The sequence below is a fragment of the Mobula hypostoma genome, chromosome 28, assembly GCF_963921235.1.
Source record: "Mobula hypostoma chromosome 28, sMobHyp1.1, whole genome shotgun sequence".
In the NCBI taxonomy this organism is placed as follows: Eukaryota; Metazoa; Chordata; class Chondrichthyes; order Myliobatiformes; family Myliobatidae; genus Mobula; species Mobula hypostoma.
Window position 1 is genome coordinate 23174275 of NC_086124.1, and position 13759 is coordinate 23188033.

A 13759-nucleotide genomic window follows, 5' to 3' on the forward strand; every position below is an offset into this window, starting at 1 on the left:
TGTTGTTGCAGTAGTGTAGGTTCAGGATGTTTCACACCGAGTGGCCTGCTTCATCGCTCTCCCGACCATGACCAATGAAAACCATAAGACATGGTGAATAAGGCCATTTGGTCCATCCCGTCTGCTCCGTTTTTCCACCACGGCTGATTTAATACCCTCCCCTACCCCTAACCCCATTCTCCTGCCTTCTCCCTCGGACTATTTTCGTTAGGTCTCATCTTGCACGGAGGCAGGATCTCGGCATGAAACGCCGACTGTCCGTTTCCCTCCGTAGATTATGCCTGGCCCGCTACGTTCCTGCAGCCCTTTGTGGGAAATATTAACAAGATGTAACGCTGCCCCCATCCTGTAAATACCCATTTGGGAGTCAGAGAGAATTCAGTGGATTTCATGTACTTCCCCATCTGAAAGGGGTTGGTAGGGTACGTTGTACGAGCGCCTTAAGCGAGTATAATCTGCAGGCACACACCTCTCTCTTAACAATCGCTTTATAATGCCGGATAGCAGCCCTAAGACTCAGAAAACAACCCGTTGTTCTGCCGGCAGCTGCTGACAGTGACATCACTCTTCCTCTTTCTGCCTCTGCAGATTCATTTCAATTGCCGTTTCGGCGCTGCTGGGATCCCATCGCGCCTCTTGGGCCGAGCCGCCGCCGTGCGCCTCCTGCGCACTTACCTGGAACTGCCGGTATGTCAAACCGTAGTTTTCTTTTCTCTCCCTGGTTGTAAGGTAAAGGGTGCCTGAACTTAAACCCCTCCGCAACTCTCTGCGGGCACGCACGAGTTCTCGACTGGACACAGCTTGATGTATTTAGCGCTGTTAACTTTCAGTTCAAGTTTCTTTCAGTCTACACTTTAAAAACAAAGATGATTTTGAAGGCATTGGTCGAAGGGCTGAGGGCTGGCTGCATGCTTCTTGGTTGTGGCTGGGCTGCCGGCTGGGAGTTGGGGTTGGGCCAGACTGGCAGTTGGGGCCGTTGATTGAGTGGGTGGGGACTTTGGAGTGGAGGAGCCTAGTAGTTTGGAAAGGGTTAGTTTGTAGCCTGTGGCTGCAAAAGGTGGCGTGGCGTGGCGTGGCGTGGCGTGGCGTGGCGTGGCGTGGCGTGGCGTGGCGTGGCGTGGCGTGGCGTGGCGTGGCGTGGCGTGGCGTGGCGTGGCGTGGCGTGGCGTGGCGTGGCGTGGCGTGGCGGTTTGAGATTGAAGGAGGAGGATTGGAGACTGTGGAATACTCCAGAAGTAAGGGTAGTGAAAAAAGGGGTGCATCAAGTGAAAGACCAGAAACAATGGGGGACAACAAATTGAGGAAAATGGGTGAATTGGAGGAATTAATTTTTCTGTATAAAATTAAAGGTCAGAAGGAAGGGGAAGGAGGTTTAGAACCCTTAATCCTTTGAAAGTGGCAGCAGCATTAGAGAACCAAATAGGTAAAGGATTCCAGGCCAAGATTTTGTCTAATGGATTGCTGAAAATTTGTTGCAAAGCTATTGACCGATATAACAGTGCTAAAATAGTGGGAAAGTTGGTTGTGAAAGTGGAGTGTATTACTCCGAAAGAAAGGAAGGGAGTTGGGGGGTGGGGTAGTGTATGGTATTCAGTCTGGCATGACTGAAAAGGAAATTTTGGACAATATTAAAGGTGGTTGAGTGATTGAAGCCAAACGATTAAAATCGAGAGAAGGTGGTAATTGGGATTTCCCTGTTCCTCTGGTTTTTGCAGGTGATGTTCTTCCAACTAGAGTCTATCTTGGGTGCATGTCTTATAAAGTTAGAGAATACATTAGGCCTCCCTTGTGCTGTTATAATTGCCAGAGATTTGGACATGTTGCTGGTTCACGTCGAGGTAAAAGAAGATGTATGAAATGTGGAAAGGATTATGATATTAAAGCATGTAAGGCAGCCGTGCCTAAATGCAGTAACTGTGGAGGGGACCATATAGCGGCGTTCAGAGGATGTGAGTAATTTAGTAAGGCAAAGCAGATTCAGGATGTTAGTACCCAACAAAAAATATCATATACTGAGGTAGTAAAGAAAGTTGATAGAGAGCAAAGGATAAGTAAATAAAAGATTAGAATGATGGGGAGTCAGTTCATTCTGAGTTCTCCAACTATGGTTCCTTCAGGCATGTTGTTGATGACTAAAGAGTCTTTTTTGGTGTTTGTTGTTGATGTACTGGTCAGGGCTAAAACTACAGCCAGGAGATTGGATATGATAAAACTAGTTGTTGGAGCTGCAGAGAGATTCCTTTATATAAAACAGAATTTGCCAGAGAAATTACATGAGTATATGACAGACAAACAATCACTGAATACTTCCCAGTTGTCGGGGTCAGAGAGAATGGAGGAGCTTTATGTGGATGAAGAGGGCAATACTTAGTATTTGGATGTTTTTAATATGACAATGGAATGCAAGAAGTTTATCTGCAAATGGTCAAGAATTAAAAAGATTTGTTGGAACTTTTAGAGACAAGCCTGATTTGATCTGTATACAGGAGACATGGTTAAAGCCTCATTTTAATTTGTGATCCCTGGATATGGTAGTTTGAGAGCTGACTGAATGGGTAAATCTGGTGGAGGGTGTGCAACTTTCATAAAAACAGGACTCCAGTTTACAAGACTTGATTTTATATCTAACCTTGAAATTGTGGCTGAGGAGTTTTGGAGCTCTTGTGGTCAAATAACTTTGATTAACTTTTATAATCCAGGTAAGATGATGTTATCAGAGTTGGATGAAATTATGAATAAGGTAAGATCCCCAGTAATCTGGGTTGGAGATTTCAATGCCCATAATCCTATATGGGATACTGAAAGTAAAGATAGTAATGGAGCAGTAATAGAGGAGTTTCTAGATAAAAACAACGTGGTACTGATAAATGATGGAAGGCCTACAAGATTTAATATTGTAAAGAATACTTGTAGTCACTTAGACTTATCTATCACTTCCTCAAACTTAGCTAGGGTTGGGGAATGGGATGTTATGCACAGATACACACTAGGAAGTGATCACTACCTTTGTTATGTAGATTTGGTAGAAATTTGATAGTAGATGTTGAGGAGAGGTCTGCTAGGTATAATTTTTCTTTGGCCCATTGGGATGAGTACCAGGAGACAGCTGTGGATATAATAGAAGAGATTAATAGTGAGGGTTCCACAGATGATTGGAATGAATCCCTCTGTTCTATAATTCATAAAGTTGCTCAGTTGACTATTCCACTATGGAATGTTCCTAAGGCTCGAGCACTAGTTCCATGGTGGAATAGAAGTTATGATATAGCAGTAAGGAACAGAAATAGAACTTACAGGAAATTAAGAAAGTACCCAGTGTTAGATAATGTTATGGAGTATAAAAAGGAAAGAGCAGTAGCAAGGAGAGTAATTAAAAATGCAAAGAGAGATAGTTGGAGAAGATTTTGTGGAACCCTGAGCCCTGAGGCACCCATAAAGCAGCTATGGATGATCATTCACAGAACGTGAGGGATATATAGGAAACCATCTGTCCCAGCTTTGCTGGAAGGAGATATTGAAGCTGTAACCAATTAGGAAAAGGCTGATATGTTTGTAGAGGTATTCCAAGCATTACACAGTTCTGGAGAGCTAGGTGATTTGAGAAAGGAAATTATGTTAAAGGAAAGTTGGAAATTGTACAGGAGTTTGGATGATAATAGCTCCAAAATTTGTTTTTCTCCCTTCAGGAATTGCAGGAAGCTGTCCAATCAGGTTCAAACACTTCTCCTGGTAGGGACGGACTGCGTTATGAATTGCTTAAGCATTTAGATGACTCTGTATTAATCGAAATACTAGCTCTGTTTAATTCAGTGTGGAAAGAAGGAAAATTACCAGGAGAATGGAAGCATGCGGTGGTAGTTCCAGTTTTAAAGCCAGTTAAGGACGCGTCTAGTCCTAGTTCATATCAGCCTCCAGCTTTAACATCAGTGCTTTGTAAAACTATGGAACGAATGGTCACCAACAGACTTGTTCATTTTTTGGAAAATAAGGGACATTTTGCTGCCTATCAAAATGATTTTAGAACTGGAAGATCAGCAACGGAATCTGTTGCGCTTTTAGATCATGATATTAATAAAGTGTTTCAAATAGAGCAGTAATGGTATGTGTATTTCTAGATATTGAAAGAGCATATGACTCACTGTGGAAGGATGGCTTATTAATTAGACTCTATGATGCGGGAATTAGAGGTAGAATGTTTAATTGGATCAAAGATTGCCTTAAGGAAAGGACAATTCAAGTAAGAATAGGCGGAACAAGCTCCAAGTCAGTTAAAATAGGTAATGGTACCCCTCAAGGAAGTGTCGTTAGTCCAGTTCTTTTTAATGTCATGATAAATGATACCTTTGATCAGGTAGGGACAGGATTTGGCAAATCATTGTTTGCAGACGATGGTGCAATCTGGAAAAGAGGAAGAAACGTCAAGTATATATTAAGGCAGGTACAAAAGGCTTTAAGGTCAGTTGAAAACTGGGCTAATAAATGGGGTTTCAGAATTTCTGCTTCTAAGTCCAAATATATGATTTTCGGCTTAGAAGGAAGATTCCTGATTGTGAATTGTATCTATACGATTCTCCACTAGAAAAAGTCAAGGTATTCAAGTTTTTATTTGCCTGGTTTGAAGAAAGACTTACTTGGAGGGTTCACATAGATATAACAACTGGAAAGTGTGAGAAAGTTTTAAATGTTACGAGAAGTATTGCTGGATACGACTGGGCAGCAGGGCGGGAAACTATGTACTTAATATATCTAGCTATGATTAGATCAATTACAGATTATGGTTGAATTGCTTATGGTTCCGCTGGTACAGCAGTGCTTGGAAAACTAGACACTGTGCAGTCCAAAGCACTTAGACTCTGTTGTGGAGCTTTTAGAACAACATCAGTCCCGGCGTTATGTGTGGAGATGGGAGAAGTGCCTCTACATTTAAGACGAATTCAGTATTGGGCAAAACTAAATAGATTCAATCACAGCTGTCCGCCAAAGTGTCTTTTGCAGGGGAGTTCGGAGTGCCAAAGTAAAATTGAAAGATACGCATTTTTAGATTTGGTTAATAACTGGGCTGTGAAATTGAAACTGACTGAGGAAGACATAGTTGACCAAATTTGCTTGCCACCCGTCCCTTTCTGGCTCTTTCCAGAACCAGAAGTAGACATAGTCCTCTGTTTTCAGCTGCAAGGAAGCAGTGCAATTTCATCAGCGTTGATCACAAATGAATATTTAAATAATAAATGGGGATCTTATCTGAAGATTTTTACTGTTGGCTCAGTGGACCCAGAGAGCAGTAGGGCAGGATTTGGGTTATATGTGTCTCAACTTGGAGTTAATATTGGTCACCGGGTTTCAGATGGTGTTTCTGTCTTAGCAATCATCTGGGCCTTATGGTGTATAGAAGACTCTCGACCATGTAGGGGTGTCATTCTGCTGCTGCCTTAGAGGCTATAAGAGAGAATAAATCAAAAGCTCGTCCTGACATAGTTATTGAGATTCTCTTAGTGTTGTTTAGAGTAGGGAAGATGGGTTGTGCAGTTAGATTTTCATGGATACCTGGGCATGCTGGGGTGGAGGGAAATGAAATTGTGGATGGCATTGCAAAGCCTTACAGAGCAGGCAAGTAGAAATTAGAGTTCCCCTAGGCAGAGCAGAATTGAGAAGTAGGATTAAAAAAGGTATAGAGAAGAAGTGGCAGGAGGATTGGAAAATGAATTAAGGGGCAGGCAGTATTTTTCTAGACACTCACAAGTTTAAAAAGGTCTCAGACTGTCACCTTTTAAGTCGTAGAGGTATGGTGAAATTAACAAGGCTTGGGTTGGGGGATTGTGGGTTAAACTATTATTTAAAGATAATAGGAAAACATCTTACTGGATTATGTGACTGTGGTAGTCCACTGTCTGTCCAGAATGTTTTGCTGAGCTGTAATCGATACAAAATTGAAAGAAGCATGTTGTTCAAGAGGCTATCTGGCTTAAATTTATTTTGGTTTTCTATTGCATCTTTGTTTGGCCATGAAGAGAATCAAAATCTGATTGAAGAGTTTATTATTCAGCTTATACATGAGACTAGGTTGTATTCGAGAATTTGAGTTCCTTGAAGTTCTATAATTAATTATACATCCTGCGGAGGCCTGTAATAGACGAAGAAGAAGAAGAAGAAGATGAAGAAGAAGAAGGCAGCATTGGTCAGACTGATCTTGGAGTACTGTGAGCAGTTTTGGGCCACTTTTCTAAGAAAGGATGTGCTATCATTAGAGAGAGTCCAGAGGAGAATAATCCTGGAATAACGTATAAGGAGTCTTTGATGGTCCAGGGCCGGGGAGTTTAGAAGAATGAGGGAGGATCTCACTGAAACCTATTGAATTATGAAAGACCTAATAGAGTGGACATAGAGAGGGTGTTTCTTATAGTGGGGGAGTCCAGGACCAGAGGGCACAGCCTCAGAATAGAGAGACATCCATTTACATCAGAGATGAGGAAAACATTTATTTAAACAGAGGCTGGTGAGGGCTCAGCCTCAGATTAGAAGGATGTCCCTTTAGAACAGAGATGAGAAGGATTTTTTTTTAGCCAGAGGGTGGTGAATCTAAGAAATTCATTGCCACAGATACCTGTGGAGATGAAGTCATTGAGTATATTTAAAGTGGAGGTTGACTGTTTCTTGATTAGTGAGGAGGTCAAATGTTACAGGGAGAATGCAAGAGAATGGGGCTGAGAGGGATATAGGCTATATTAAAACAGGCTGACGGGGTGGAGATACGTCTCTAACAGAGGAGAAGTAAGGCGCTCCTTCCCTCTGCTAGCCTGGCAGGTCACCCTTGGACAAGGTGTAGCCTCCCCCGCCCACCCCCTGTCAGAGTCACGTGAAGCCATGGGAGCTGGTGGTGGATGGTTATATGAGCGGCTGGTGCATCTCTCAAATTCTGGTTATGCGACCACTGACGCCAGGCAGACAATCTCTGAGGAGTATGGTTGGGGTCACCCGTCTTGTAAAGTCACTGTCCAGAAGAAGGCAATGGCAAACCAGTACAGCAGAAAATGCCAAGAACAATCACGGTCGTGGAAGGACCATGATTACCCATGTCATACAACATGGCACATAATGACTGACCGATATTGAAACAGGAGCGACTGCACGTGATGGACTTGGAGTAGTGTGAGCATTTCTGGTCACCCAGCTATAGGAAGGATGTCATTAAGCTGGAGAGGGGGCAGGAAAGATTCACCAGGATGTTCCTGGGACTGGAGGGATTGAGTTATAAGGAGAGGCTGGACAGACTGGGACAGTTTTCCCTAGAACGAAGGAGACTGAAGGGTGACCTTCTTGAGGTTTATAAAACCACAAGGGGCATAGATAAGGTGGATGGTCACAGTCTTTCTCCCAGGGGAAGGGAGTCTAAAACTAGAGGACATGGGTTTAAGGTGAGAGGGGGGAGATTGAAAGAGGACCTGAGGGGCAACTTTTCTACATAGAGGGTGGAGTGTATATGGAATGAGCTGTCAGAGGAAGTGGTAGAGGTGGGTACAATTTTGTTATAACTCCTCAGAGATTTCTGTCCTCCTCACTAATGGTGGTGGAGGGGCATCATTGGACATAATGGTGGCGATAGAGAAGTGCTTGAGGATGGAAGACTGGAGGGTGACAGGAAACTGGAAGTGAAAAGTGGGGGACACTGATAGATTGGCCACTCACAAGGAAAGCTGGGGCACGTTTAAACCCGCTGCTCCCTGCGACCTTGTGTGATGACCCTTTGAATGATTTCAGCAGTACTTCCGAGAGACGTTCAAAGCCAATCAATGTCCTTCCATATCTCTGCACTCTCGTTTCTGGAAAAGAAGAAGCGGTGATTTCATCCTTGATGTCAGAAGACTGATGTAAATACTTGTACATTTTCCACTCTCTGTGCCTTCCACAGGTTTCAACATCAGCCCTCTCAGCATATAAAATTCCAACTTTTTTTTGCTATGTTTTTTTTTTAATGAGACTATGCTGGTCAGTTCCACGTCCTGTAACTTCCACAGCATTTCTGCACCAGGCGTCTCAGAGTGTAAGATTCCACCGTGCTGCATGTTTTGTTTTCAGAGGATCTCAGATAGGTCCATGAATGTGCAGGGCATGGCAGGGTATGGACATTGTGTAAGCAGAAAGGACTAGTATAGTCAGGCACTGGCTTAGCACAACATCTTGGGCTGAAAGGCTTGATTTCTTTCACAGTACTGTTCTATGTCCCATCTAGTACAGGTTAAGGATCGCAACCCAATGTGTTGACTGTCCCTTTCTCTCCGAATGATTGTTCATTATCAAGGTTCAGAGTAAATTTATAATCAAAGATCATATATGTCACCATATAAAACCCTGAGATCCATTTTCTTCGGGGCATAGTGAATCCAAGAACCATAATAGATCGATGAAAGACTGCATGCAACAGGACAGAAAAACAAATCATGATCAAACAAGGGTTTAAAAGTACATAGAACATAGAACAGTACAGCACAGTACAGGCCCTTCGGCCCACAATGTTGTGCCGACCCTCAAATCCTGCCTCCCATATAAGCCCCCACCTTAGATTCCTCCATATACCTGTCTAGTAGTCTCTTAAACTTCACTAGTGTATCTGCCTCCACCACTGACTCAGGCAGTGCATTCCACGCACCAACCACTCTCTGAGTAAAAAACCTTCCTCTAATATCCCCCATTGAACTTCCCACCCCTTACCTTAAAGCCATGTCCTCTTGTATTGAGCAGTGGTGCCCTGGGGAAGAGGCGCTGGCTATCCACTCTATCTATTCCTCTTATTATCTTGTACACCTCTATCATGTCTCCTCTCATCCTCCTTCTTTCCAAACAGTAAAGCCCTAGCTCCCTTAATCTCTGATCATAATGCATACTTTATAAACCAGGCAGCATCCTGGTAAATCTCCTCTGTACCCTTTCCAATGCTTCCACATCCTTCCTATAGTGAGGTGACCAGAACTGGACACAATACTCCAAGTGTGACCTAACCAGAGTTTTATAGAGCTGCATCATTACATCGCGACTCTTAAACTCTATCCCTCGACTTATGAAAGCTAACACCCCATAAGCTTTCTTAACTACCCTATCCACCTGTGAGGCAACTTTGAGGGATCTGTGGACATGTACCCCGAGATCCCTCTGCTCCTCCACACTACCAAGTATCCTGCCATTTACTTTGTACTCTGCCTTGGAGTTTGTCCTTCCGAAGTGTACCACCTCACACTTCTCCATGTTGAACTCCATCTGCCACTTCTCAGCCCACTTCTGCATCTTATCAATGTCTCTCTGCAATCTTTGACAATCCTCTACACTATCTACAACACCACTAACCTTTGTGTCATCTGCAAACTTGCCAACCCACCCTTCTACCCCCACATCCAGGTCGTTAATAAAAATCACGAAAAGTAGAGGTCCCAGAACAGATCCTTGTGGGACACCACTAGTCACAATCCTCCAATCTGAATGCACTCCCTCCACCACTACCTTCTGCCTTCTACAGGCAAGCCAATTCTGAATCCACCTGGCCAAACTTCCCTGGATCCCATGCCTTCTAACTTTCTGAATAAGCCTACCGTGTGGAACCTTGTCAATTGCCTTACTAAAATTCATCTAGATCACATCCACTGCACTACCCTCATCTATATGCCTGGTCACCTCCTCAAAGAACTCTATCAGGCTTGTTAGACACGATCTGCCCTTCACAAAGCCATGCTGACCGTCCCTGATCAGACCATGATTCTCTAAATGCCTATAGATCCTATCTCTAAGAATCTTTTCCAACAGCTTTCCCACCACAGACGTAAGGCTCACTGGTCTATAATTACCCGGACTATCCCTACTACCTTTTTTGAACAAGGGAACAACATTTGCCTCCCTCCAATCCTCTGGTACCATTCCCGTGGACAACGAGGACATAAAGATCCTAGCCAAAGGCTCAGCAATCTCTTCTCTCGCCTCGTGGAGCAGCCTGGGGAATATTCCATCAGGCCCTGGGGACTTATCTGTCCTAATGTATTTTAACAACTCCAACACCTCCTCTCCCTTAATATCAGCATGCTCCAGAACATCAACCTCACTCATATTGTCCTCACCATCATCAAGTGCCCTCTCATTGGTGAATACCAAAGAGAAGTATTCATTGAGGACCTCGCTCACTTCCACAGCCTCCAGGCACGTCTTCCCACCTTTATCTCTAATCGGTCCTACCTTCACTCCTGTCATCCTTTTTTTCTTCAGATAATTGAAGAATGCCTTGGGGTTTTCCTTTACCCAACTCACCAAGGCCTTCTCATGCCCCCTTCTTGCTCTTTTCAGCCCCTTCTTAAGCTCCTTTCTTGCTTCCCTATATTCCTCAATAGACCCATCTGATCCTTGCTTCCTAAACCCCATGTATGCTGCCTTCTTCCTCCTGACTAGATTTTCCACCTCACTTGTCACCCATGGTTCCTTCACCCTACCATTCTTTATCTTCCTCACTGGGACAAATTTATCCCTTACATCCCGCAAGAGATCTCTAAACATCGACCACATGTCCATAGTACATTTCCCTGCAAAAACATCATCCCAATTCACACCCGCAAGTTCTAGCCTTATAGCCTCGTAATTTGCCTTTCCCCAATTAAAAATTTTCCTGTCCTCTTTGATTCTATCCTTTTCCATGATAATTATAAAGGCCAGGGAGCGGTGGTCACTGTCCCCCAGATGCTCACCCACTGAGAGATCTGTGACCTGACCCGGTTCATTACCTAGTACTAGATCTAGTATGGCATTCCCCCGGTCGGCCTGTCCACATACTGTGACAGGAATCCGTCCTGGACACACTTAACAAATTCTGCCCCATCTAAACCCTTGGAACTAATCAGGTGCCAATCAATATTAGGGAAGTTAAAGTCACCCATGATAACAACCCTGTTATTTTTGCACCTTTCCAAAATCTGCCTCCCAATTTGCTCCTCTGTATCTCTGCTGCTACCAGGGGGCCTATAGAATACCCCCAGCAGAGTAACTGCTCCCTTCCTGTTCCTGACTTCCACCCATATTGACTCAAAAGAGGATCCTGCTACATTACCCACCCTTTCTGTAGCTGTAATAGTATCCCTGACCAGTAATGCCACCCCTCCTCCCCTTTTTCCGCCCTCTCTATCCCTTTTAAAACACTGAAATCCAGGAATATTGAGAATCCATTCCTGCCCTGGTGCCAGCCAAGTCTCTGTAATGGCCACTGCATCATAATTCCATGTATGTATCCGAGCTCTCAGTTCACCACCTTTGTTCCTGATGCTTCTTGCATTGAGGTACACACATTTCAGCCCTTCTACCTTACTGCCTCTACACCGTTTATTCTGCTTCTCTTTCCTCAAAGCCTCTGTATGTTAGATCCGGCTCCATGCACTTCTTTCACTGCTCTATGGCTCTGGGTCCCATCCCCCTTGCAAATTAGTTTAAACCCTCCCGAACCATGCTAGCAAACCTACCTGCAAGGAAATTGCTCCCCCTCGAGTTCAGGTGCAACCCATCCAATCTGTACAGGTCCCACCTTCCCCAGAGGAGATCCCAATGATCTAAAAATCTAAAACCCTGCTCCCTGCACCAACTCCTCAGCCACGCATTCAACTGCCATCTCCTCCAATTCTTACCATCACTGTCACGTAGCACTGGCAGCAATCCTGAGAACGTCACCCTTGAGGTCCTGTTCTTCAGCCTTCTGCCTAATTCCCGAAACTCACACTTCAGGACCTCATCCCTCTTCCTGCCTATGTCGTTGGTCCCAACATGTATGACGACTTCTGGTTGCTTTCCCTCTCGTACCAGGATGTTGTGCACCCGGTCAGAGACATCCCGGACCCTGGCACCCGGGAGGCAACAAACCATGCGGGTGTCCTTCTCACGTCCACAAAATTTCCTGTCTGCTCCCCTGACTATAGAGTCTCCAATGACGACAGCTCTCCTCTTCTCCGTCCCACCCTTCTGCACCACAGGGTCAGACTCAGTGCTGGAGGCCCTGCCACAGTGGCTCACACCTGGTCAGTTGTCCCCACCAACAGTATCCAGGACGGTACTTGGACAGGTATGTCATATAAGGAGTGTTGGATGGCTCTGGACCTCGACTCTCTGAATTCAGAAAAATGAGGTGACCACGAACCATTGTGGTCCCTGCTGACCACATCTGCAGCAAGTGTTGGCGGCTTAAGAAACTCAGGCTCAAAGTTGATGACCTGGAATCTGAGCTTCAAGCACTGCGGCGCATCAGGGAGGGGGAGAGTTGCCTGGATTTAACTGCCTCAAATTTGGTTTGTGCTCAGGGACTGCGAGTGAGGTGGGTGGTGGGATCCAAGAGACAGTGCTGGAGGAGCCTCAGCCCTTGAGCTTGTCCAACAGGTCTGGGATTCTTGCTCCCTGTGTGGGTGAGAGTCGGGGCTGTAGGAAGGATGAGCATCCTAACTGTGGCACCGTAGTTCAGGGAGCCATTCAAGAAGGGGGAAGAAGAGAAATAGGGGATAGTATAGTCAGGGGAATAGACAGAGTTCTCTGTCTTAAGGATAGAGCATCCTGAAGGCTGTGTAGCCTGCCTGGTGCCCGGGCTTTGGACATCTTATCTGACCTGCAGAGGAATTTGCAGTGGGAGGAGAAAGATCCAGTTGTTGTGGTTCGTGTGGGTACCGATAACATGGGCAGAACAAGGAAGGAGGTTCTGCTGAGGGAATTTGAGTAGCTCGGGACTAAATTAAAAAGCAGAACCAAAAATGGAGTAATCTACCCGAGCTACGTGCAAATTGACACAGGGTCAAGAAGATTAGAGAATTAAATGCGTGGCTCAATGATTGGTGTGGGGGAAAGTGGGTTTGAATTCATGGGAAATTGGCACCCGTATTGGGGAAGGAAAGAGCTGTACCAATGGGGTGGGTTTCACCTGAACCGTGTTGGGACCTGGATCCCAGCGAATCGCATAACTTGGGCTGTAGGTAGGACTTTAAACTAAATCTGGCGGGGGGCGGGGGTGGGTGGGGTAGGTGGTGGTGACTGAGTTCAACAGATTGAAGATGTATGGATAACGTAAAAATGAAAAGTGTGGATAAAGAAAAAGCAAAAGATAAAAGAGAGAGAAGTAACTATGGAGTGAAGAAATGTCAAGTGCAAAAGAGTAAAAGATTACAAGATTTTAAAAGCACAATGAGTGTAAGGGCACTTTATTTGAATGCCCGTAGTATCTGAATCAAGGTCAGTGAACTTGTGGCTCAGACCAGTACAAAGAGATATGATTTATTGGCCATTACAGAGACATGGTTGCAGGATGGAGAGGATTGGGAATTAAATATCTAGGATATCATGTAATACGGAAGGATAGGCAGGAAGGTAAGTGAGGTTGTGTTCATGTGTTCAATCTCCATTTAGCAATTGATGGCAAAGAGTAAGAAGCTGTTCCTGAATCGCTGAGTGTGTGCCTTCAAGCTTCCGTACCCCCTACCTGATGGTAACAGTGAGAAAAGGGCATGTCCTGGGTGCTGGAGGTCCTTAATAATGGACGCTCCCTTTCTGAGACACCGCTCCTTGAAGATGTCCTGGGTACTTTGTAGGCTAGTACCCAAGATGGAGGCGACTAAATTTACAACCTTCTGCAGCTTCTTTTGGTCCTGAGCAGTAGCCTCCCCCGCCCCCATACCAGATAGTGATGCAGCCTGTCAGAATGCTCTCCATGGTACATCTATAGAAGCTTTTCCAGTATATTTTTTGACTTACCAAATCTCTACAAATT

General features: G+C 44.8%; 1 protein-coding gene across 1 annotated transcript in view; it reads left to right on the plus strand.

Annotated features, from left to right (window-relative positions):
- The first annotated feature begins 523 nt into the window (after window positions 1–523).
- Window positions 524–13759, plus strand: part of LOC134338669 (sialoadhesin-like) — a 41834-nt gene continuing 28598 nt past the window's right edge. The window contains exon 1 of the mRNA XM_063034683.1: window positions 524–687. The gene's annotated coding sequence lies outside the window, so the exon portion shown is untranslated. The remainder of the gene's footprint in view (window positions 688–13759) is intronic.